This window comes from Triticum dicoccoides, chromosome 6A, assembly GCF_002162155.2.
Source record: "Triticum dicoccoides isolate Atlit2015 ecotype Zavitan chromosome 6A, WEW_v2.0, whole genome shotgun sequence".
Classification (NCBI taxonomy): Eukaryota; Viridiplantae; Streptophyta; class Magnoliopsida; order Poales; family Poaceae; genus Triticum; species Triticum dicoccoides.
The window spans coordinates 569,238,503-569,263,669 of record NC_041390.1 but is presented as its reverse complement, the minus strand read 5'-3'; the positions used below and the strand labels follow the sequence as shown (position 1 = coordinate 569,263,669).

The 25,167-nt window shown below is 48.9% G+C and overlaps 1 pseudogene; it reads right to left on the bottom strand.

Moving 5' to 3' along the window:
- Window positions 1-20,466: 20,466 nt before the first annotated feature.
- Window positions 20,467-23,454, bottom strand: LOC119315991 (annotated as a pseudogene).
- Window positions 23,455-25,167: the final 1,713 nt, after the last annotated feature.

Genomic DNA, 25,167 nt, shown 5'->3' with positions numbered 1-25,167 from the left:
TGGGCTTGTCATCTATGCCATATGTGCAAATTGGGTTTATTTTAATAGCATATGCATAGTCACTATGAAGAGATTGCAAATATGACATATGATTGATCTCATGCATAGCATATGACAAGTCAAGCGGATTGGCAAACATGATGTGACCAAGAGAGTTATCACAAGTGATCCTACGCAACATGGCATCACAACTAATATACTCCACATGGCAATTGTCAAACTCATCATAAATGGGTAAATCATCGCATGGGGAAGTCGCACTAGCATGAAGCATGGTAATAGGTTGATCAACATCATGCAAGCAATCAATGTCAAGAATGTCCACTAGTGGGACTAAAGCATCACCTTCACCTATGTTACCTTTGTCATTCCACTCAAGTGGTGTAGGTGAGGTGGTAAAGACCAAATGGTGGTCATCGTCATCAACTTGATGGAACCATGTGGGGGTGCATCATATTCCACCATGGCCATCATCTTGTCCAAAGGTAGGACGTAGTCGTCGTGAATCGGCGTGTCATCATATATGGGACCTAGCACCAAATGAGAAGACACAGTAGAGGTAGAGGTCAAGTCGTTAGAAATCATAGTGGCCTCACATGCCCTATCAACTACCTCACTCTCTCTATGTGGTGGTTCACTCACTCCCTCACAATAGGTGCACTCAAACTCACATATGGCGGGGTCACTCATCTCACTCAAGTGGTGGGGGTTGTGGCTCTCCTCACATGGGAATTGTGGAAACACATCATATATGGGGCTAGTGGTGAAGTCACTCTCACTCTCAATATGGTGGCAAAAGTCACTCAAGTCATCATACGTCGCCGTGTTCGAGGTGAAATACTCAACCATCTCATCGCCATCGCCATGGATGAAGGCCAAAGATGGCACATCATCACTCTCGCCTCCTAAGATGGAAGCATCATCCTTGCTCGCCACCGTGTCACTCGCGTCCAAAGCTTGGTCGTTGAAGGTCTCCGTAGTTGAACTCGTCGCCGCACCGTCTTGAAAAAGAGTCATGGAGGACTCGGCAACATGAATGCCACAAAGAGGTATGGCGGTGAAGTCAAACTTGGGAGCATCGTCTTGGAGCTCATCGGGCTTGGACATCATGGTGGTACTAGCCTCATGCTCGTTCTCATGGAGCTTGGTCGTTGCGAAGTGAGCTTGGGGTGGAGAAGCTTTGACCTTCATGAGTTCTTGTTCCGCCTTGAGAGCACCAATGTAGTAGTCGTCGAGGGACTTGTAGTTGTCGAGGAAGATCGTCTTGGAGATGTCGTTGTGCAATCCCATCATGAAGTGGAACTTCATTGAAATGGGGTCGTCCACGCTGGCTCGTCGCAAGGCTTTCTTCATCATCTCGAAGTACTCGTCAATGGACTTGGATCCTTGGGTGGTGTTCTCCAATTGGCGTAGAAGTTGTCCCGTGTAGGTTGGAGGCACGAACTCTCGCCGCATAGCTCTCTTCGTCTTGGGACAACTCACCTACGTAGGTCTCCGAAGGTGTGTGAAGCCACCATGTCGACGCTTAGTCGTGGAAGTTTCTTGTGGCGCACTTCACTTGATCTTCGGGAGGAACTTGATGTAGCTTGAGGTAGTCGTCCATCAAACGCTCCCACTCGAGATACTCCTCGGGTTCTAGAGTCCCATAGAAAGGAATCTCATGGTCGATGTCGAGGTCGTAGTAGCTCATGGAAGTCGTGGAATTGAGCTTGGGGAGCTTCTCTTGAAGTGCTTGTGGGTGAAGATGCCGTATGTCCATAGGCGAAGATGCCTTGAAGTCGCTTGGCGAAGATGCCAAGGGAGATGGTGAAGTCATCGAGCGGTTGTTGGTGTTGAGTCCTAGACCTTCACATTTGTGGTGGTGATGGTGTCGATGCTGATGAGACCTTGTCGTAGATGGTAGCTTGGAAGCATGTGTACTTGACCGTGTTCTCGAAGATGAGGAAGATCGCTTGTAGGACTTGATGAGGGCTTTGATCTCCTCCATTTGAGCTTGCATCTTGGTGTCGGGAGAGTTATTCGTGGCATCGAACTCGTCGTTGTTGTTGTAGACCGAAGGTGAAATGCCTTGCCTATCCATCACAAGACTCGAGTAGAGGTGAGTAGGAAATGAGGTGAACAATACCAAGTTACCTTTTCCCAAAGTTGAGGATGTATCTTGTTTCACTCAATGTGAGATGAAAGAATAGTGGAATTGGTACCGGACTTGTTCACTCACACCTACAAACTAAAGCTTATGGAGTAGCTCGGTGAGGATAGTGGCACAAAAATTTAATGCAAAATGTTAGCAAGAGTCAATAATGTTGAAAGATATTCACAAATTCGCAAGTAAAAAAAGTAGACCAATAGCAATATATGGTACACGGAAACACACACATGGATAGATAAATGGGGTCGTGCAACCAAGGAATGAGCACAAAATGTGGAATCCACGGAAAACGCTCGTGTTGCACAACTCAAGAGAGACGCTAGCACGATTTCTCAATAGGCGGATACGACACTTGTGCACAACCTATAAGATGCAAAATGTATGAACTTTCTATCCCAAGTATGCTATGTATGTATGGCTCCCGGTGTTATGATCCAAGATGATCTTATATGCAATGTGGTATGATGCTATGGCACTTTCTTACGAGCTTCTTTGCTCTTTCTCTTTTTCTTAAAAGCTTATTCTCTTTTTTTGTATGATTGGCCACTTTTGCACAATGCACAAACCAAGATAGCAATTGTGTATATGCGAGAACAAACTTGAGGCACACGAGATGATATGATACCAATATGATATGGTATGTATGTAATGGAAGGTGTAGACCACTAATGTGCACAAGTAACGTTGCTAGCAATACTCAAATGGCTAGTCTCGATAGGCAAGTGACGCAAAATAGGCTAGGTGTTAACAATGCAATGGCAAGGGAATATACAATGGAGGGATACCACGATACCAAGATGATATGGAGGTTACCGTCCTTGGCGATGATGAGTCGCGGTGCTCTTGGTGGAGATACCAAGATGATGGTGACTCATCCCTAAGTAGCCGAAACACCTCAGGAAACGGAAAAACCGCGAACTCGAAATCTCAAATGTCAAATGTCAAATGGTGGTAGCGGAATGCGGTGGTGGTGTTGCGGAAGCTCAATGGGATCGCGGAAATGCAATGATTGGTTTTGCGAGTAGGCAATGCGGAAGTGGAGGGTAAGGTTGGCTATACACGGTGTTGGAGTTGGAAGCACGGTCCCTAAGTAGCTGAAACACCGTAGGAGACACAACTCACACCACAAACAAAATTGGGTTAAGTTGGGTGGTGGGAGTGTATAGTGGTTTAGCCTATGCGGAAGTGGTGGTGGTGGTGGTGGTAGCTGAGGAAGCAACCGTCCCTAAGTAGCCGAAACACCTTAGGAGACTCGAATCGCTACTCAAGCAACCACAAATGCTATGGGGAACAAAATTGGTTAGGTTGCAGAAGGTTATGGTGGTTTTGCGAATGATGTGGTGGAAGCCCTACGAAAAGATGCCAAAGTTCCAAAAAGTTGATGGTGTCAAAAGGTGTTGTAACCTATGTAGATGATGGAGGATTTCAATAGCTACTCAACGAGCTAAAGAACGCGGAAATCGGACTCCGGGTGTGAAAGTTATGGTCAAAACTGTCAATCAGCCGATGCTGAAACTGGGAGGGGCGGTTGTACCGCTTGCTAGGGCGGTTGTACCTCTCTTGGAGCATCCTGGAGTTCCAGAATTAGCTGACAGAAGTATCAGGTTATGGGGGAGCGGTAGTACCGCCTTGGGGGCTGGTTGTACCGCTGGTGTCGGGAAAAATTCTCAGATCTGGATCGGGGATGAACTTGGGGCGGAAATGGATAATTTCGGGGGCAAAATTTGATGGATTTCGTGGAAGGAAGGTGGGGAAACTTGGGGAGATACTAGATCCACTCGAAACCAAGCAAATCCATGGATCAAAATCAACAAAACATCATCAAACCAACATATCACAAAAAAATTGGTGGAGATTTTTGAAATTGGGAAAGAACACAACAAAATTAGGCTAGAAAACAACGAGGGGAGGTTGTGAAATCGTGATCAACGTGGCTCATGATACCAAGATGATGTAGGGTAGGAACCCTAGGGGCCGATCTTTCACTATAGGAGCGGATCGTGCGAAGAACACGAAGAACACGGGGAAGAACGGAGAGAAATCACAAGGGGAAACACTCAAGAACAAGTCCAATCACACATCCACTAGACAATCAAACACACAAGATCCACAAGGTACATGAACAACAAAGGGAAAGATACAAGGTAAGGTTCATCTCCATGAGGAGGTCTTGAAGCGGGCCGCCCAAGAGGGGGTCTTGATGTTCTTTTACAAAAGGAGGTCTTGAATCCGCTTGGGGGATCTTCTCCGAGGAGGCTCGAATCTCCGAGGAGAAGGTAACCAAGTGGATGAGCAAAGCTCTCACACAAATATGAGCTAATCCTTTGCTAACCCTAGTACAGAGCTAGGAGACAAGTATATATAGTCCAAGGGGTAAGTTGGGGGATACATGGGGTGAAACCCCTCTCACTACGCATAGGCAGGGCGGTTGTACCGGATATGTGAGTGGTTGTACCGCTAGGAGCTCAGGTACCGGTTTCTGGGGGTGTACGCGAAGGTAGGGAGCGGTTGTACCGGTGGTAGGACCGGTTGTACCGGTCTTGTTGCAGCTGGAGGGGGGGACCGGGGTTGTACCGGCCTTGCACCGCTCGAATACAGAAGCTGGGCCGGAAGTTTGGCGGTAGTCGAGCGGTTGTACTGCCTGTGTGCCTTCAGCGGGAGTACCGCCTGGTGTGGGCGGTAGTACCGCTCGTTCCAGACTGGGCGGGTCCTCTTCTTCCTTCTCTTCCATGCTTCCCTCGCAGATGGTGTAGTTGTACACTTGTGCTCGCACTCCTCCTCCTCGTCCATGGTGTTCCGACAATGCCTATGCAAGCACACGAGAGGAGTGTCAAGTAGTATACCATCCTCGAAGGGGTCAAGTGAACACGCGTAAAGGAGATGATTCACCTTTATGTATGTGAAGTAGATGTCGCATGTGTCACTTGCCGAACGGACTCTTGACATAGTGATGTCCATAGGATGCTCCGTGTCATGTTCTCTACTTCTCGTGAAAGCACGACCGTGCTTCACATGGAAGCACAATGTTTTTCGAGAAGCATGGATGTGCTTCGTAAAAATAGTCTCCAAAACCTAGGCAAAGCTAGGTAAAAGCTAAAAAGCCAAAAAAAACATCTAAAACCCAAACTGCGTATAAATAAATAAAAAAACAAAATTTATAGTAAACGTTCTGACATGCGGCAGGTAGCGGTGGCTTGGCGCACCACTTGACATGTTCCCAGGCCATCAAAAGTGACCTTTGGAGATCCACCGAAGGGGTAATCGATCTTTAGTGACTCGCTAGATAGAGGGTTTGAGCCTGGATAAAATTATTTTGTGAACCCTTCCTAGATCATCTTTGTGTGCCCCAATTAATTAAAGGTTTTTTCTATACATGGTAATACGTGTCTCATTTATATCATAAAAATCAAAGTACAAGTCACATGAAGATCGACATGAAGAAACTGAAAGGACAGCAAAATGTCTCTGAGCTTGACTCCAACGCCCGTCTCCTGCCTCCGACAACGCCACAGTAATTACCAAAGTAAAAAAATGATGGGTCACCTTCTCATCCAAGCTCGACGCAGCTCAATCGCTGATATGCAACTTTGCAGACCTTCAAAGCGGCACACCAAAAGTGAAGTCATTACAGTTGAACATATTAGACTGGGGCAACACCATGGACACGTCATCAAACTCTACATCTGGCACCCCACCACGACTAAGACGCCGAAGAAGGAAACCATACCTGTCATCCATCAACCGTGAACCTTGTAGACGTTCCGTCTTTCAGATGTCGTCGATGCAGATCACTATTCGCATCCGCTCCCGCGTCGACGTAGGAGCAGACGCCGTCGCAATGGCGGAACCTGAGGACACATGCCCACCACAAAGATGTCGCGGCCGCTAGGATATCCCCGCATGAACAGACTAGTTCTCAAATCCATCGCTGACCATAGAGACGATCGCCTTGCCGCAGAAGAATTCAGAGCTTCTTTATTCAGCATCGTCATCGCCATTGCCGAAGCCAAGACGTCGAACAATCCGAAAACCTAAGCTGCTAGGGCCCTAGAACCTAAAGCTAAAACGATCCGCACGAGCGGGATCCGACGACCCCCCTCACTACCGACGACCAAGAGGTCGCCGTCGAAGGGGAGCCGCCGGAAGACGGCGCCGGAAGGGTTGGCTCTCTTGGCGGCGGCGGCGGCTAGGGTTCCTGGTCGCTAACCAAAAACGAAGCGCCTTACAATTTATTCAAGATTTATTGGGTCTAGCTCTCCAACGAATTAGACCTGGTCTCGTAGAACTTTTTTTCCATCCAAAAAGAGCTGATCTAAGGTTGCTCTCCTCATCGAGCAGATCCAAATCAGGCCGTAACTGAAACAGACGAGGACAAGAAAAAAAAAAGGTCATTTTCCTGCGCGTCAGGAAACAACGTGAAGCATGGGTCAACTTCGAAAAAACTCAGCCAACCTAGTGCACGAGTTGTTGTTCCACATAACGAACAATGGTGATTTCAATTGCGATTCAGAATTCTTGACGTATCCAACTAGAACTTCAGATATATTCAGTCAAGAAACAAAGAAAGGTACGAGACATGAAACGCTAATGCTTTATCACTCAAATACATCGATATGTTTTGCAAAAAACCCGACTGAACTGATGATACATTTAGAACGATACACACCTTATAGATCACCCTAAACAAAGTACACCTTAAAGACTACAAATAACTGAAGCGCAGAAGCATCTGACGAACTATATACCAGACGATCAACTACATTACATACCGTTGTTACATAGACAGACCAACCACACTTCAATTCTATCTCAAAAGAAAGAAAAACACTTCAGCCAGAGTTGGCGTCATTTAATCTTTGGTGCCGGATGAGGAGAAGCAGCCGCAGATGAGCTCCAGGATGCTCTTCTTCACGCCATTGTGATCAGCCATGGTTCTGAAGTTCTGATGGACGATCCTCGGAGAGTCGGAGCTCACCTTCACAGTCACAGGTGAAACGATCAAGATGGAATGCCAGAAATTGTTTGGAGCTGGAAGTGCTAAAACTGAGCAAGCGAGGGACTTGGATGTTCGGTGCCTGAGAAAGCCTCTCTGATGTCCAATTTATACTAGTACCAGTACTTGGTTCGCACGTATAATGCTGAAGAAGCTGACTAGCTGGCTTGCTTGCTGTGCAAGGAGTAGGAAAAAATTGCATCCATGCATGACCGGGAAAAGGTTGAGTGGACTGGGAACAGGTCCTAGCAAGGGACAGTCCAACACTCCAACTGGGGCGATCGGTGACTGGAAAGAGTAAAAAATGACTTGCAGGTGTCACGTCCCGTTGTGACAGTGTCAGAACGAGCACTGTCAAGTGTGAATTTTGAAGGCGTTCAGACTTCTGACCTTAAGTTCGACAGTTAACTTGATGCCCTTCCATCGTGTGCAACAAGCAGATGGAATATGGTAAACTATTAGCGTCGTACGCGTATTACTGGTGGTGGGACTGGATTCCGTGGTCAAATCCATGGCGAGTAATCTTCGTCAAAAAGACAATATGGCGAGTAATCTTCGTCAAAAGGACAATATGGCGAGTAGTGTACAGTAAGTACGTACTGCCCATGACTGGAATTAACACCCGTTAGCCTTCAATTCAAAACAACCTGGCTTAATTATGACCACCGGAACTGTTCGACCTACTACTACTAATCAAGCTTTTTTTTTCCATATTCCATTCTTGAAAGTATACGGAGCTCCCCTCTTGGCCTATTTGGTTCATAGCAAAAATTTAGGGACCCATAGGAACAGAAAATTTTCCTATGGTGACACTATTCATGCATTTAATTAGAAGGTATGGTCCATAGAAAAAAATGGAGAATTTTTTCCTCTGTATTGAGGTTCATAGAAAAACAAAGAAATTTTATAATCCATTGAAACCTCTATTTTACATTCAGTATGCTCGAAGAACGAGTCAAAAGACATAAGTAGCATAGTAATATTAACTTCACTTGCCTTTGCACTTATCTCTATGGAAAACCTGAAGTTGACCTTACTTTTTAGAACCATCGAGTTGTTCTATTCTTGCGAATCAAACACTCAACTATGCATATTCTATGTTTTCACAATCCTCTATTTTGCACATGCCCTGTTGCAATTTTTTTCCTTTTTACTATTGTTATGTCTCCTATATTATGAATCAATGAGGCCCTAAAGGTTCTCCTGGTATTTCCAAACACGGAAAAAACTCATGAAAAAAATAGAAAAAATATGTCATGACAATTATACAGTTCTAGCTAATTGCTCATGTGTTGTAATGGGGGCAAGGTAATCTAGTGGTTCAACATCAATCTTGTCTGGCATATATGTTGCACCCCCTAGGGCGACTCGGGCGGCCAAAAACCAAGCCGCCGCCGCCGCAAACTCCCTCCTTCCCTCCCTCCGCCACCGGGCTAAGCCCGGGGGCCGACGGCGGTGGCGGGGGATCTCCTCTCTCGCGCGTCTCCGGGGTGGGGCAGACCCCAAGGCGTGTGGTGGCGCGACCGATCTGAGATCTGCGGCGCGGCGGATGGCGGCAGGCGGCGGGAGGCCGGCCCATCCTCGGACGGCGTCGGCTTGGCGCGGCGGAGGCCAGGGCTACGGGTGCTGCGGATGGCCCATTGGGCGGCGGTGGTGGCTGCGGTTGGCGGCGGCCGGCTTGGCTGCGGTGGCGTGCATGCTGTCTTCAGATCGACGACGGCGGCGTGGAGGGCCTTGTGGTCTCGTCGGCGGCACCTCCGATCAGATTTGTTTTGATCGGTGCAGCCGGCGGTGGTGGTCATCTCTTCCGTCAGAGGTGGTCGGCCTGGGGCTGGGTGTTCGGATCTCAGGATCCGTCATCAGGCACCAGCTGCGAGTCGGGGAGACGTAGTTGCCGGTGAAAACCGAGCCGACGGCGGGCGACGGCGGCGTTCCACGTTGTTACCTTGATGAAGGCATCGTCATGTGACTTTCGTCGACCCACTCGTATTCCTCCGGGGGAAACCCTAGGATCTGGTGTTCCAGACCGGACGATGGCGGCACTGCGGTGTTGTTTCTCTCTTGGGAGCGTCGTTTTGTGGAGCAGCGCTGGAAGTTAGAGGCGGGAGGTGGAGCGGCTTCGTCTTGCATGGAGCTTCAGTGGAGATGTCAAGTCATGCTTGACCGACTTGTGCTAAGCTTGGTCATGCCTGGTCGGCAGGTGCTACGCACGACAGATCCTCCATGGGCGTCAAGATGTGCCGGCTGGTGGTACGTGGCAACATGGCGCTGAGGTGTATCAGTGGCGACCGCGACGTGTACAGCTGTTTGCGTGCAGGGAGGAGGTGCCGTTGGGCGCCCTGGTGGCGTCGACGATAGCTGGATCGAGCAAGGTTGATGCATTAGTACAGTTCTGAGGATGGAGTGGTGTCAGTTGGCGGCGGCGGCCTCTGAGAACACGCCGGACCAGTGTGTGCCCTAGACCCGGCAAGTGGCTAGGTTGGAGTCTCAGGTCTTAGATGTTAGGATTAGCTGCGATGTCTATTTGGTATTAGGCCCAGGCTATCTGCACCCCTTCATCAACTGGATAGGTGTAGCGACAATTTGTTGCTTACATCATCTCCAGCCGTTGGCCCCCCAGGGGGCGCCTAAAATCACCGCCTGGGGGTGAGCCGGCGCAAAAAATGGGTCTAGGGGCGAGTTGGTCCCTAGCCGCCGGGCCCAGGGCCGCCCCCAGGCGCGATTAAATAAAAAAAGTATAGCAAATTTCGGCACAGTTTGGCGAAGTTCGGCTAAACACAACACATTTTGGTCAACTTGGGCATATATTTGGACAAAGTTCGCCGATTTTCATTACATAGCAAATATATAATAAACTAATCTAAAAGAAACTTGCTGAACACCGAGTAGTCGCCGTCGTCGCCGCCATCCTCGTCGTCGACCTTCTCCTCCTTGACGCGGGCGCCCCTGCTGGACCCGGCATCGCCATGGCGGAATGGTGGCGGCGGCGGCGCGTCGTCGTCATCGCTGTCGTCGATGACGACGACTCCTCCTTCGCCGCGGCCCCGACGGCGCTCCGCGAAGCGCTGTAGAGCGGCGCACTGGCGCTCCATCGCCATCTTGAGGGAGTCCCGGCGTGCCCATTCAAGGGTCGCGTCATCGTCGCGCTCGACCTCGCCGTGCTCCGTCTTCACGGCGGCAAGTCCCGGCTCTGCCTTCACCGGCGCGAGCCCCGGCTCCGTCTTTGGCTTGACGAAGCGCGGAGGAGGAGCCGACGAGGAGGCGCGCCGGTCTCCCTCGTTGATGACGATGCCGGCGCTGCGAGTGCGCCGGCCGAGCGGCGACTCCGCCACGGGTTCGGCCTTGACGCCGAGCAGTGCCGGAGTGCCGGAGGAGTGCGAGGAAGAGCGCGAGGAGGAGGAAGAAGAGGAGGAGCCGAACCTCCTTGGCGCCCATGGCCCGTCGCGTCGGTGGTGTGCCTGGGCGGCCGCCCTCGCCGGGGGGTACGCCGACGGCGGGTCGTTGCCGCCCTCGAGATGCGTCAGCACGCCCTCGAGTGTACGTCCAGGGACGCCCCACCACAGGCGGCGCCCCTCGCTGTTCTTCATGCCGGTGACCACCGCCGCGCCGTTGGTGGACGCCAGCCGCTGCTGCTGACGGTGCTCGAAGTACGCCGCCCAAGCCGCATGGTTGTCGGCGGCGTACTGGGGGGGAAGAGTTGGGCGTCGGTGAGGGAGACGCGCACGACGTCGACCTCCTTGGCGAAGTACCCGGGTTTGGCAGTGGGGGATTACCTGAGATATAATGTTTAATTCTTTGACCGTTTACCCGGGTTTGGCCATGGCGTCAGGCAGCGGGGGAATGGGCACTCCCCCGTTGCTGAGCTTCCAGCCCGTCGGCCCGGCGGCGCCGGGATGTTCGCCTGGAACAGGAACCAATACTCCTGTTCGCGGAGCGAGCGGCGGCCGAAGCCGTTGGCCGCCGCCTCATCTCCGGAGAAACGCTCGGCCATCAGGAGGGGAGGGAGAGCGAGGGCTTGACGGCGGCGCTCGGGAGAGGGGGGCTCGGCGGCGGCTCTCGGGAGAGGCAGAGCTCGGCGGCTAGGGCGGCTAGGGCTAGTGTGGCCAGATGCGAGGGAAGCCGCGGCTTTATATAGCCGCCCCGCGCCCGTGTGTATGCGTGCGAGGGAGGGGAGGCGTCGGCGACGTCCCGTGACGTGCCGCCCGTGAGTAATCAATGGTAAGGCTAACCGGCCGGCGGCATCCTTGCCATTGATTCCCCGCGGGAAACCGAGGCGTGGGGGGAAGACGACGCGCGGTGTCGCTGACGCGGCGGGCCTGCGGCTCTTTCGCGCCAAAACCGCTTGCCCCGGAGTCCCCGAGCGCCCCCAGCGCGCCGGGTTCAGCCTGGGACCGCCGGCGCTAATTTCGGCCTAGGCCGGCGAAAATCGGGCTCCTGGGGGCGCGACTGAGCCGATTTTTCTGCGCCGGCGCGAAAAAATCGCCTGAGGAGGCCTTTCTGGGCGCGCGGTTGGAGATGCTCTTAGACGGCGGCTTTAGTCTTACTGTTGTATGACTTTGTAAGGTCTTGTGAGAATAATTAATAAAGTGGCCGTATGCATCGTCAAGATGCAGAGGCCGGGGGTCATCCTCCTTTTCTAAAAAAATATATGTTGCACCCACCATATTGTAGATTCTTGTAAGATGTGATTTGATTGAGTATGGGTAGGGGAAGAAAAAAAGTTTTGGTTTTAATTGAGATTTTTGTAAGATTTGATTTAGGTATGGTTAGGAGAAGGCAAGGAAAGTTTTTATTTAGTTGAGGTTTTGGTAAGATTTGTTTTGATTTAATTGTGTTAATATGCAGGACATGGTTCTGGTAAGATTTAATTGATTTAATGCAGAACAAGGAAAACAAAGTACTAATTTGGTTTAGATTATTCCAAACCAAGAGAGGGAGGTGGAACCACATTTGGTGACGTATAAATACTAACTCCTTTTAATAGTAGAGATGAGCCTCCTACATCACTGCTTAATTCCAAATATGATCTGTTGCCCCAAAAATAAAATATGCAATGTTGTGATTTCGGAGACTCGTCTCAATAAGATTTGGAGTACAAGGATCAATAAGAGTGCGAAGATTACACCGTCCTTGATCTTGATCTTGTCTTAGGAGAAATGCCTCAATAAGAGTGTGTACATTACACCGTCCAAGGCCAAGATTCATACTTGGACAAATACATGTGTGCTAGATGACAACTTCGAGATTGGGTTGAGGATGGTGTAGTGCTGAGTAGATCCCGGCAAAAAAAAAAGGTGCTGAGTAGATCGACTTGGTGAAGTAGTACTACGAGATGCAACTATACAATGAAAAAGATAAATTGGTTAAAAAAGCAACATGAATAGAACGCCACAAGAATTTAGCAAGTGGGCAAACAAATGTTGTATTCCCGTAAAAAAATGTTGTATTGATTTCTGGTTGGCATGGAAACAATATTTTCTGCAACATTTTGGCATATTGAATATCAAATATTCAAACTTCCCACGAAGTCTAGTTACATGACAGGACAACTAATCACATGAACAACCACATACCAACTGAAACAGACAGGAAAATGTAATATCCTAATTAACCACGTCCAACAATTACGTGCAGCAAGAGATACAATTTTGTTAGAAAAACATCATCATATACTAATTAATTAAATGTTATTACAATCTTTCATTACAGCATAAGCCCACGCAAGACAGGAAACAAGTTAAACACCTCTTCTGCACTAGCTCTAAAAGTTATTCATCCGTGGTAGATGACGAGGAGCAGCCGCAGAGAAACTGCCAGATGCTCTTCTTCACGCCGTTGCGACCAGCCATTTCGCCTTGCTTCCACCCAAGATCGATCGGTGCCTCCACAAAGCTGAAAAATACTCCAAAAATTTGTACCTGGTACAACAGAGAATTCCTGGCATAAGTTACCAGCTTACCATCTACGAAAACAAAGAAAGTTTATATGCGACGGTGCAACAAGGCAGGGAACATACCTGAAGAATGACAACTGCTTGAAGAGCTAATCAAGCAAATCAGGATTTGTGCCTTTGATCGATGCGAATAAGCAGCACTTCCAAACGCCTCTTTATAGAAGTCTCACACTCACACTGGCACAAAGCAGTTAGTTACACTTAGTTAATTAGCACCTCTACCCCACATGTCGGTCTGGGAGTGTACCAACAGCAGACTTTACTAGGAAAAGAACATGGAAAATCACAAGAAAATTCAGGGGAGTCAATGTCCTCTGAGTACTTCGCTCACAGCAGTACTCCCGGTCAAATAACCAGAGAAACTTGGGTTGCACGTACCTGGAAAAGTACATGAACAATCACAAAATAAAAAAGCTAAATTAGACTTGGTTTGCGCTTGTCATAGAATGTTCAGTGAAAGATGCTCGCTAAATCTTGCCAAGTATATTCTGCTTGCGTTAGCTACTTTATTGTTGTCTCCGTTACTTGACCAGTGACCAGTGTTAGAAGTGAAAACTAACTGAAAATGACTTCTGAAGGACTCGGGATGACCTGACTTTTTCCTTTTAACAATTCTGACGCTTTCGTGTGACGCTGTCTGTCAGTCAGTGTGAGCGTATGACAACGACTTCTAGCTTATAATTTTAACATGGCTCCGATATTTGATGCCTTCAATGTTCAATCATTCAACGATTCGCTGGTCGGCACCCGTCCGCGCGACACAATTCGTTAGGCCACATATAGCACACGTAAACGGAGACTGAAGTATCGAATGGTCCGTGTGTGTGGCTGTCCGTTGAAAGCTAGCAAAGCTCCCATGACGGAAGCATGGAATGTTTACGCATAAGCTTGGAACGGTTCAAGTTCAACCACTGCAAATGATGCAAGTAATGGAAATCAATGTTTGACGCAAATTGAACTGACGCGGTTCACCTTGCAGCGTCGAACAGGGAAAAGGATGAACTATTTTTTTACAGGTGCCACAATGACCCATCTGCAAACACACTGTTCATCATGGCATCGTGTTTAGATTCAGATTTTTTGGCAGTGTGATAATGAATCAAAGAAATATCGACTGGCTAGGTGGACTGTATTATGTCGACCTAAAAGTCAAGGAGGACTTGGAATTCAGGACCTTGAGATTAAAAATATTGCTCTTGTCAGCAAATGGGTTTATAAACTACTCACTGAGAATGGGGTATGGTAGGAAAAAATCATTCATAACAAGTACGTGGAATCCAAAGCCATTTCTCAAGTCCATTGGAACCCTGGTGACTCACATTTTTTGTGTGGCGTCATGAAGGCCAAGGAATTATTTTTTCAATTTGGCACTTTCTCGGTTAGGGATGGTTCCCAAGTTTGATTCTGAGAAAACACCTGGCTAGGGACCACACCACTCATGGTGCAATACCCGAGTTTGTATAGGATTGTTAGACATAAATTTGTCACCGTCAAACAAGTTTTGGGACAAGAAAACCCTGATATTTCTTTCCGTAGGGACCTTTTAGGACCTCGCTGGATGCAATGGTTCATTGTGATGTTTCGGTTGATAACAGGAAACTGTGGAACCTTAAAATCCCTCTAAGAGTGAAGATATTCCTCTGATTTCTAAACAGAGGGGTTATCTTAACTAGAGATAATCCGGCACGAACCAACTGACAAGGACTGAGGCGTGTGTCTTTTGCCAACATGACGAGTCTACTAAGCACTTATTTTTTGAGTGTAAGTTCGCTCGGGCGGTTTGGGCCATAGTTCAAGTAGCTTCAAATTTATACCCCCCACGTAGTGCACGTAACATGTTCGGCAACTGGTTGAGGGGTATAGATAATCAATTTTCTGCACATATTCTTGTGAGGGCGGCTACCTTATGATGGGTATTGTGGCTTACCAGGAATGATGTGGGTTTTAATAAATAATGTGTTTCATCTCCTATGCAGGTTATTCATGTATGTATGCGATGGCTTCATACTTGGTCTATCCTGTAGAGGCCGGAGGACAGGGATTTTTTTACGATGGAGTCTACGCGGCTAGAGCGTATGGACAGGGAGGTTTTCTCCCCATGGATGGCGGTGTGATTTCTGGATAGGATCTGCCACATTATAGGCTGGACTGATTTTTGTAAGTTGTAAAACGATTTTATTTTTGGGTCGGTTGGACTTATTGACTGTGTGCATCGAGTTATGCAGAGGCCGAGCATTCTTTCGATGCGATTGTATCACCTCGATATATCAATTCCATGAAATGTCCTTTATCAGAAAAAAAAACAAAGCATCCGCAAGTACCAAAATCCATCCCCCTAAACACCTGCGTATTGGCGCGTCTGCGAGGAGTGACCGGAAAACACATAAAATTTGTCCGCTGCATCTATGCACCTTAGACTTGAAACATCTAATTCAATACAAGTCATGTAGATCGAAACCTACGTACTTCGTAGGTACCTTATCTACCCATCGTTGGAGACGTCCATTATCTTTATGACCGGCTACAGGTAGATGGGCACGTGCGTCAGCTTTGGCTCGTCGATCTCCACCCTCTGCTGCCGGATGAAGCACTGGTTGACCTTCACAAGTCCACATAAGCCTCTTCCTGGATGGACTTGAGGATGACGGTTTGCTTCTTCATCTCCTCCGCCTGGGCGACCTCAAACTCCGCCATGGCGTCCTTCATGCCGAAGCCCACAGTCGGCTCCGCCTCCTCCTCGGGCTCCGCCACGTCGTCCTCCTTCGGATCCACCTCCTCCATGGGCTGAGAGTCCTGCTCCGCCTCCGATTGCAGCTCACCCTCCTCCCCCCACCTCCTTTTCCTCCTCCTCCTGCTCCGGCGAATTCGGATGCAAGTTGGCTGCAACACGAGCAGCCTGCCTTTGCCGGATCTCCTCCTCAAGCTGCAACTGGTGTTCCTACGTCAACACGGGTAGGTGGTGATCCTCTGCCGAGCCATGTCTAGCGGCTACGGCAAGTAGATGGAAGCTGGCGGTGTGTGTGAGAGGAGAGGGGAGGCATGGGACTGCAAGAATAAAAGATTTACAGGAAAAGTTTCTTTGGGGCCCTTTGGTTTGTACGAATTAATTTATATTCCTAGGTAAGATAGGAACCAAGCATCACATTTTAAAGTAAAAAAGGAAAAAAAAAAGCTAAACCCATTGAAAAATTCCTATTCCTATCCTATAAATTGAATGACATCTCTTTTCCTATGAAAATTGCTATATATGTCATCCTATGTTCTATGGTTTTTCTATTTGCATGATACTCCTATATCCTATGAACCAAAGGAGGTCTTAACCCCTCTGCCTTGATTGGTTACACGAAGCCTCAGGAAGCCGAGCTTCGCTACTTCGGTCTCCGTTTGGTTCATTCCAAATCTCCCAGGGATTCACACGCATGACCTGTAAACATAACAAGTTTGCAAGATTTATTTCTGAATCTGATCACATGACACGCGTTTACATGCTCCTTGCTGCAGAAGAAGCTAGCATGACACAACCACACCACTACAAACCAATTCAACCAAAGAACTTAGCAATATCTAATCACATATACACTTCTTAAACTCAACATAAAGCAACTTCTGGCGACCTATATTAAAGACCTTCACATATGGTGAACCACAACAACAGAGGAGCTCTTCTGATCTTAATTAGTTTCTTGTCTGAGGCGACCCACAGCCGCAGAGGAGCTGCCAGATGCTCTTCTTGACATTGTTCGAGTTGCGCTTTCCCATTCTTCTTCAACACCGAGGGCCACAAGATGAAATGCTCCAAGATGAGGATCCTGAAAAACAAGAGTAGCAACATGGTAAGCATAAACCACGGTGGCCGGAAGTTCAGACAACTGTACAGTCTCACCACTCTGAACCTACCTGAAAATAACAACTCTGGAATCAGTTAAGCTACAAAACAAGCTCGGTAGCTCCGTGGTGCAACCGTGCAGGCATGCGGGCCTATTTATAGGAGAACTCCTGGTCGTCAGATTACTATGAAAACTTACCTGAAATCCACGAGAATATTCAGTGAAGAATGACTGCATGAGTCCAGAACTTGAACTTGAAATTTCGACCCCAGCAGAAACTTCAGTGACACCTACCAGGGGCTATAGCTTAATGAGATCTTTGGCTTAATTAGTGGGAGTCCTGCTCCTGCATCGTGTACACACATAGTCAGCATAAAACGATTCTGAGACGGTCCAAAAATGTTTTAGTGCAGCACATGCTTGTGTAAGTCAAATTCCAGTTGTTAATTCCTATATATAATTTTATTTGGAAAAGAAAGATATTTACCGCTTGGTATGAGCAGTTCGCTGTCTCAAAAAACAATCAACAATGGAAAAGAAATATATTTATTGATTGCTTGTCTAGGTGATAAACTCGCACAAGGATGCAAAATTGTTACTCCCTCTGTAAACTAATATAAGAGTGTTTAGATCACTATTTTAGTGATCTAAACGCTCTTATATTAGTTTACAGAGGAAGTACTATTTAACCACGATTTCTATGATACAAATGTACTTGACTGGTTAATTACTGGGAAATTTCCCCATAAAAAAACTCTAAACTTGGATGCCGGCGTGTAAATTGAAAAGAAGGAGCAGGCACTACTACAACCCACCGTTGCCCCCGCGGAGCAGCGGCCGGAGGTGGAGGAGGCCGTCGGGCGGGAGGAGCAGATCGGGCAGGCCTTGCAGATCCACACGCGGGGCAGGAAGGGCTGGCGCCGGCGTTGGCGCTGCGGCGACGGGTGACAGGTGGTGTCGCACCGGACCCGAAGCTGCCGCCCGTATCTACCTGTGAGCGCTCGAGCGCGGTACGGAGCGCCAGCTCCTCCTCGTCTCTGGAGATGTCGTCGGAGTGGCTGCCGATGCTGGACATGCTCGCCAGCGCTAGGGATTGGACGGATTGGAAAAATGAGAGTGTCGGGGAGCAGAGCTGTGTGAGTTAGGGTTTCTTTCGGACGGGGGATTTTGTGGGGTCGGGGTGGGCCGACTGACGTGGCGTACGCGCCCGGGCATGCACGGGCCGCCTCACATCCGCCCTACATTTGAGACAGATATGAGGGATACCGGTTAGTTCAGACGTTTGAGGCACGTTTAAGAAATTTGGTTGGGACGGCCTGTCCGGACGTTTGAGATGAATATAGAATGCCGGCTGTAGATGCGCTTAAAGAATTCCCACACTCACACCGACACAAAGCAGTTATCTACGCTTAGTTAATTAGCACCTCTATCCCACATGTCGGTCTGGGAGTTTACCTGCAGCTAGTAGACTTTACTAGGAAAAGAACATGGGAAACCACAAGAAAATTCAGGGTTGCACGTACCAGAGAAACTTGGGTTGCACGTACTTGGAAAAGTACATGAACAATCACAAAATAAAAAAGCTAAATTGGACTTAGTTTGCGCTTGTCATAGAATGTTCAGTGAAAGATGCCTGCTAAATCTTACTCCCTCCATTCCAAAATATAGTGCGCCCGCGCTTCCCGAGGTTCAACTTTGACCGTAAATTTAACCAACAAGACCAACTGCGGCGGAAGAAAAAATTATATAATTGAAAACTTCTTTCGAATACGAATTCACTGATATAATTTTTGCTCCCGCCGCAATCGGTCTTGGTAGTTAAATTTACGGTCAAAGTTGAAGCACGTAGATAGAGGAAGCACTACATTGTGGAATGGAGGAAGTACCAAGTATATTCTGCTCGCGCTAGCTACTTTATTTTCTCCGGTGCTTGACCAGCGACCAGTGTTAGAAATGAAAACTAACTGACAATGACTTCTGAAGGACTCGGGATGACCTGACTTTTTCCTTTTAACAATTCTGACGCTTTCGTGTGACGCTGTCTGTCAGTCAGTGTGAGCGTATGACCACGACTGATAACTTATAATTTTAAGAGGTAATAGCATCACAGGTACCTTAACTTTCATAAAATGTGACATTTTACTCTCAAACTTGTAAAACTCAATCCCATCATACCCTAACTTACACCTCATGTGATGTTTTAGTCCCAGGCCAATCAGAGGACGACAATTGGTAACCAGGTGGCTGGCCCGGTCAGCACACACACTTTTGCAAAAAAAAAACCTGCCTTTTCCCCTAATTAACCCGCACTTTTGTGCAGTCAGTGCAAGTTACCCCAAGAAAGCCACCAGCCAAGGCTTTTTCCCGGTTTTCTGCGTCACCGCCGCGGCCGTGCCCCCCGGCGCGCGCAGCTCCGGCGCCAGGTACGACAGCGCCGACAGGGCGCCGCTGCGGAGCGCGCACGCCACGCTGCTGCCGAGCTTCCTCAACTGCGCCGTCTTGTGCGCGCCGGCGACGAGGCGGGTTAGGCCGAAGCTGGAAACGTGCAGACGAAGCTCGTCCTCGAGCAGGATCTTGGATGACTTGATGCAGCCATGCACGTACCGGCGAGAGCTGCACTCGTGCAGGTATGCCAGTCCCCTCGCCGCGCCCTGAACGATGGACAGCCTCACCGACAACGGTAATGGAGTTGGCGAAGCCGTCGGGCCTGTTAGTATAATCTTGAGTTTGAGTTAGATGCAAAACTAGTCCACATGCAATTAGTGCTACGTGCATGAGTCCGGCTGCTAGCCGTTACCTGTAGCTAGTACATGTACGAGTACTAGTCCAAGTGGTGTCAAAATCTGAGTCATAAATTAGGCTAGTGTTGTAGTCCAAGTCGTGTCAAAGTCTGAGTCATAAACTATGCTAGTGTTGTATCCGTGCAACACTAGGGCCTTCTTTGGATAAGTAGTTTTCGCAGAACTAGTTTTCCGTGAACCCATATAACCGTGTAACAAATTTAAACCATGTTTGGGCCCCGCAGTAAAAACGTGGATTAGCAAGATTCAGTTTCCACAAAGCCAGGAATATGCGTTTTACGAAAAACTACTAATACACGTTTTTATGAAAACACGATTATATACGGATACTCATCGCAACTGATATTCGCCGACTCGACGAACGAAAGCAGTAGCGGAAGCGAGCTGAGTCGGCAAGTTGAAACCGCCACCGTCCATGCGTGCCAAGTCGCCGAGGGAAGTGGCCGCCGCCGTCCATGCGTGCCAAGTCGCCGAGGGAAGTGGCCGCCGCCGAGCGCACACGCCGAGTTGTCGACTGGAAGCCGCCGTCGCCGCCTTCGCGCCGAGTTGTGGAGTCGCCGAGGGAAGCCACACGGCCGCGGCCATCGCACCGAGTCGTCAAGTAGAAGCCGCATGGCCGCTATCAATATTTTCTCAGTTCCACCGGCGACGATGTCGCGTCGCTGAGACTGGTTTTCTACGCACCGACGATGTCGCCGAGCTGCGCATTCGAGCGCCTCCACTCCATGGCCTCATCAGTGTTCTCATGGTCTCTCGTTCATTGTTGTGCCACCCGTCGAGCTGCAGCGGGCGGCGCTACTCTGTCCTGAGCCTCCACCAAATGATGAACACCAGCCACGGAATACGACGAGGAATCCCGCTGGACGCAACCATCTCTTCTGCGGATGCAAGGCTGTGGCCGCGTCTCCGTGCTCGGCAGTGGCAACATAGGCAATGGGTGCAGCCTCGGCCTCAAAGGCACGGCGCCGGCGCCACCCGGACTCAGTGCCATCGCCGTCGTTGGGCTCACTGAGACGGCGACGGCTACGTCGGTGCCGCGGCCGGGGACGACCCTGTACACGATGCCGCCATCCAGCTGCCAGTCTGATCTGCTTGTTCATCTCCGACACAGCTGCGATGAAGGCGGCGGTGTCGGCAACATCATCAACAAGAACAGAATCATATGTACTGGTGGCAACTTCATTGGAGTCTGGACATGGCAATGATCTCTTGCCATGGCTCATTCTGCTTTTCAAGTCGCCAACCATCATGCTGTAGCAGGCATGTACATGCTCCTGATCAATGTAACAGACAAAGGTTGTTCAAACCCAATGCTCATTTCATCATCCAAATGAAACATTACTATGATCAAAGTGATGCAAAAGGGTTATTTATTTAGTTTGTGCAAGAAACCTTCTCAATGGGGCATGATGGAGATAGATTGTCCATCTTGGACTCCAGTGCTTCTTTGGTCAGTAGAGCTTAATAGGATGCAGCCAAGATTGCAGCTGCAGCCACAGTAGATGGCCTGTAATCCAGCACACTGCCGGTTGCATGAACACAGCGCAAATCAATCAGACAAAATGCAAGAAAGTTCGCAAGATTTCTTTTCAGAAGGTGTGCAGGACGAAGATGAACCTTCGGCTGTGGCAAAGATGGAGCCGATGGACTTGAGGGCGACGCGGGCGGGGTCATGCCCGCCGCCGCCGCGGCCGTCGTGCCGGTCGAGCCGGGAGGAGAAGCAAGGAAGGTAGTCGAACGGCGTAACGGCGGCCATGCGCCAGCCGAGCGTGGACAGCACGAGCAGCTCCATCCGGCGAACGGAGGCGGAGCAGAACTCGTAGACGCCGCCGGCGTCGAGCTCCGACAGCGCCGGCGCGCAGTACTCCTCCATCTTGGCCGCCACGGAGACGCAGGCCACGGACAGGAGGCGCGCCGCCCACGGCATGGCCGCCCTCTGCACGCACACAACCACATCATCCTCCCGTTCCTAAGAAGCAGAGAGGCTAAATTTGTTTTACGGCGGCGGTGCGGTGATTGATTACATCGACACGTCGCCGGAGGAAGAAGCGGTCGAAGTAGGCGATGGCCAGGTACGTCGTGCGGTGGCCGAACCCGAAGCAGCCCCGAGTCTGCAAATGCAAATCAGATGCCGGTTCCAAAGGCGTCAGTGACCGATCGATCGATGCTCGCACCAATAATCGTGAGAGCGAGGAGCTGAGTGAGTGCTCACTTCAAGGATCCATTTGACGGCGGCGAGGCGGGCCTGCCGGAACCAGTCCTCGGAAGCGGCCGACGAGCAGTCCTCTGGCACTGCCACTGCAGCACTAGCCCGGCAACGATGGCCGCCACCACAATGACGGCCAGAATCGGCACCGTGGGCGACGACCGACGCTTCGGCGGCCTTCCAACCTGCGCCGCTGCACCAGGGTTCATTCCACTGTTCGTCTGCGGGATTCTTCCCTCTCTCCGGCGCACTCGATCTTGAGCGGAAACCCGCAGAGCCTCGGGTTGTCGTCGAAGGCGGTGGGGCCCTGGTTGACGAGCGAGCCCACCTGCGGGATCACGCCGGCGAGGTCGTTCCCCCGGAGGTCAAGGCTGACAGCCACGGGAATGCCGCCGAACTCCGGCGGGATCACGAAATGGCTGTAGCTGAGGTTGATTAAAGAAAACGGCAGGGGGTTCTGCAAAAGTGTGTGCGCTGACCGGGCCAGCCACCTGGCTGCCAATTATGGAGCTGTGATTGATCTGGGATTAAAACGTCACATACAATGCAAGTTACGGTATGATAGGGTTGCATTTTACAAGTTTGGGACTAAATCATCACATTTCGTGCAAGTTAGGTTACCTAGGATGCTATTACCTCTAATTTTAACATGGCTCCCCCAGATTTGATGCCTTCAATGTTCAATCATTCAAGGATTTGCTGGTCGGCACCCGTGTGACACAATTCGTTAGGCCACATATCGTACGCGTACACGGAGACTGAAATACTGAGAATGGTCCGTGTGTCTGGCTGTCCGTTGAAGGCTAGCAAAGCTCCCATGACTGAAGCATGGAAGGTCTCCACATCGGCTTGGAACGGTTCAACTTCAACCACTGCTAATGGTGCACGTAACGGAAATCCATGTTTGACGCAAACTAAACTTACGCGGTTCATTTCAACTTGAAAGTTTTTCGCCAGGTGCCACAAGGTTCTAATCTCGCAGGGATTCACACGCATGACAAGTAAACAAAACAAGTTTGGGAGATTTATTTCTGAATCTCATCACATGAAACTCGTTTACATGGCTCCGTAATTTCTGCAGGAGAAGCTAGTCTGATACAACCACACGACTACAAACCAGTTTAACCAAACAACTCAGCAATATCTAATCACATACACTTTTTAAACTCGACATCAAGCAACTTCTGGCGACCTATCGCTTTGTCGTCCATACAATTCCGATCTTGATTAGTTGCGGGTGTGAGGCGACCCACAGCCGCAGAGGAGCTGCCAGATGCTCTTCTTGACATTGTTGGGGTTGCGCTTTCCCATTCTTCTTCAACAGATCTCCGACTCCGAGGCCCACAAGCTGAAATGCTCCAAGATGACGATCCTGGAAAACAAGTAGTAAAATGGTGAGCATAAGCCATGGTTGGCCGAAAGTTCAGACTGCTGTACAATCTTGCCACTCTGAACCTAGTACAATACCTGTAAACAACCACTCTGAAACCAGCTCGGTACCTCTGTGGTGCAGCTGTGCAGGCATGCAGGCCTATTTATAGGAATTACGCAAGTATTAGCAAATTCCTGGTCAGATTACTTGGAAAACTTACCGGCAAGCCATGAGAATATTCGTTGAAGAATGACTGAATGAGTCCAGAACTTGAACTTGAAATTTGGACCACCTGCAGAAACTTCAGTGACACTTACCACTTACCAGGGGTTATTGCTTAATGAGATCCCCAGCTTAATTAGAGGGAGTTCGGCATCGTCTACACACATAGTCAGCATAAGAAGAATCCAAAACTTAGAAATGTTTTAGTGCAGCTGTGAGTATATGCTCCTGAGCTCAAATTAAAGCACACTGATGAACAGTAAAACCAAAAAAAACTTCAAAAAAATCTAAAAATTTTGGTGGTAAACTTTGAAAAATGTTTTGTATGCTTGAAAATTTCAGCACAAAATGACATTCGTGTAAAGTCGTGGCAAAAAATAAACAAAATGGATGCTCCATAAATGCTAGTTTAGAAAGCATTTTGGAGTACTGATTTTGTTATTTTGTCACGGCTTCCACGAATGTCATTTCGTGCTGAAATTTTGCAACCATACAAAATATTTTACAAAGTTTACCACCAAACAAATTCATATTTTTTTTAAAAAGTTTAACTACTTTTTTATTTTACTGTTCATGAGGGTGCATTTGAGCTCGCGATCAGAATAAGACTTTCAGCGTGTGTACCATTTAATTGATAGTAGGAAGAAAACAAGCTAAAACGACATCTCTAAGTTATGTATAGGACGAACGACATGAACTAAGAGCGCATGAGCAGAAACAAGGATTGCACTACGGAATCAGCGCATCTAACCCGCGGGAAGATGGGAAGAAAGAGGACCCTTTGGCTAGGGTTTCTCGTGCCTCCCGCCTGTGCCGCCGTCGGTTTACCTCGTCTCCTGTGGTCTTATGTCCATGGAGGCGCGGTGGACCCCGACTCTTGCTGGCGGGAGGGCCCCATTTTTTCATGGTATTTTAAGTTTTGTTAGGGTTTATGTCCTGCTCAAAGAGGCGGGGCGGCGACAAAGATGGAATAAGATTTTCCCCGTCTAGTCCATGTCCAGACGGTGTTTGTAGCATCGCCGGAGGACGTGTGGAGGTTTGTCTCCGGCGGATCTCGCGGGATTCGGTCAGCATTTGTCTTCGGCGGATCCACGTGGATCATATCTTCGTTCATCTATGATCTCGTGTCTGCAGGTTGGATCCTTCCTATCTATGTTTTCTTCATCGGTGGTGGTTGTTATTCTAGTGTGTTGGTTCTATGGGGTCTTAACACGACGACTTTCTGACTGTCTACTACAACAAGGTTTGCCCGGCTCCGTTGTGGGAGGGACGAAGACGGCGGCGCACCATCAGCTCACTTCAGTGCTTGTAGTCATCACTAGGTGGTCTACAAATCTGAATGTATTTTTTACTTCTGGTATTCTTTGTACTACCTTACAGTTGATTAATAGATTGGAAGTTTTCTTGCAGAAAAAACCCACAGAAAGATGGAACGAGCCATGAGAATCACAAGAGATGCGAGATTTACCAGCCTTTTGTTTTCTTGTGTTTTTCATATTGTTGTTTTTTGCTTGGATTTTCCTAGGTTTTGGGGGGGGGGGGGTGTTTTAGCTTTATTTGGCTTTTCAATTTTTTGGGGTTTTTCGGCTTTTCGGTTGTTGCTTGGGTTTCCCAAGGTTTTGGCGAAAAACTGTTTTTTTAGAA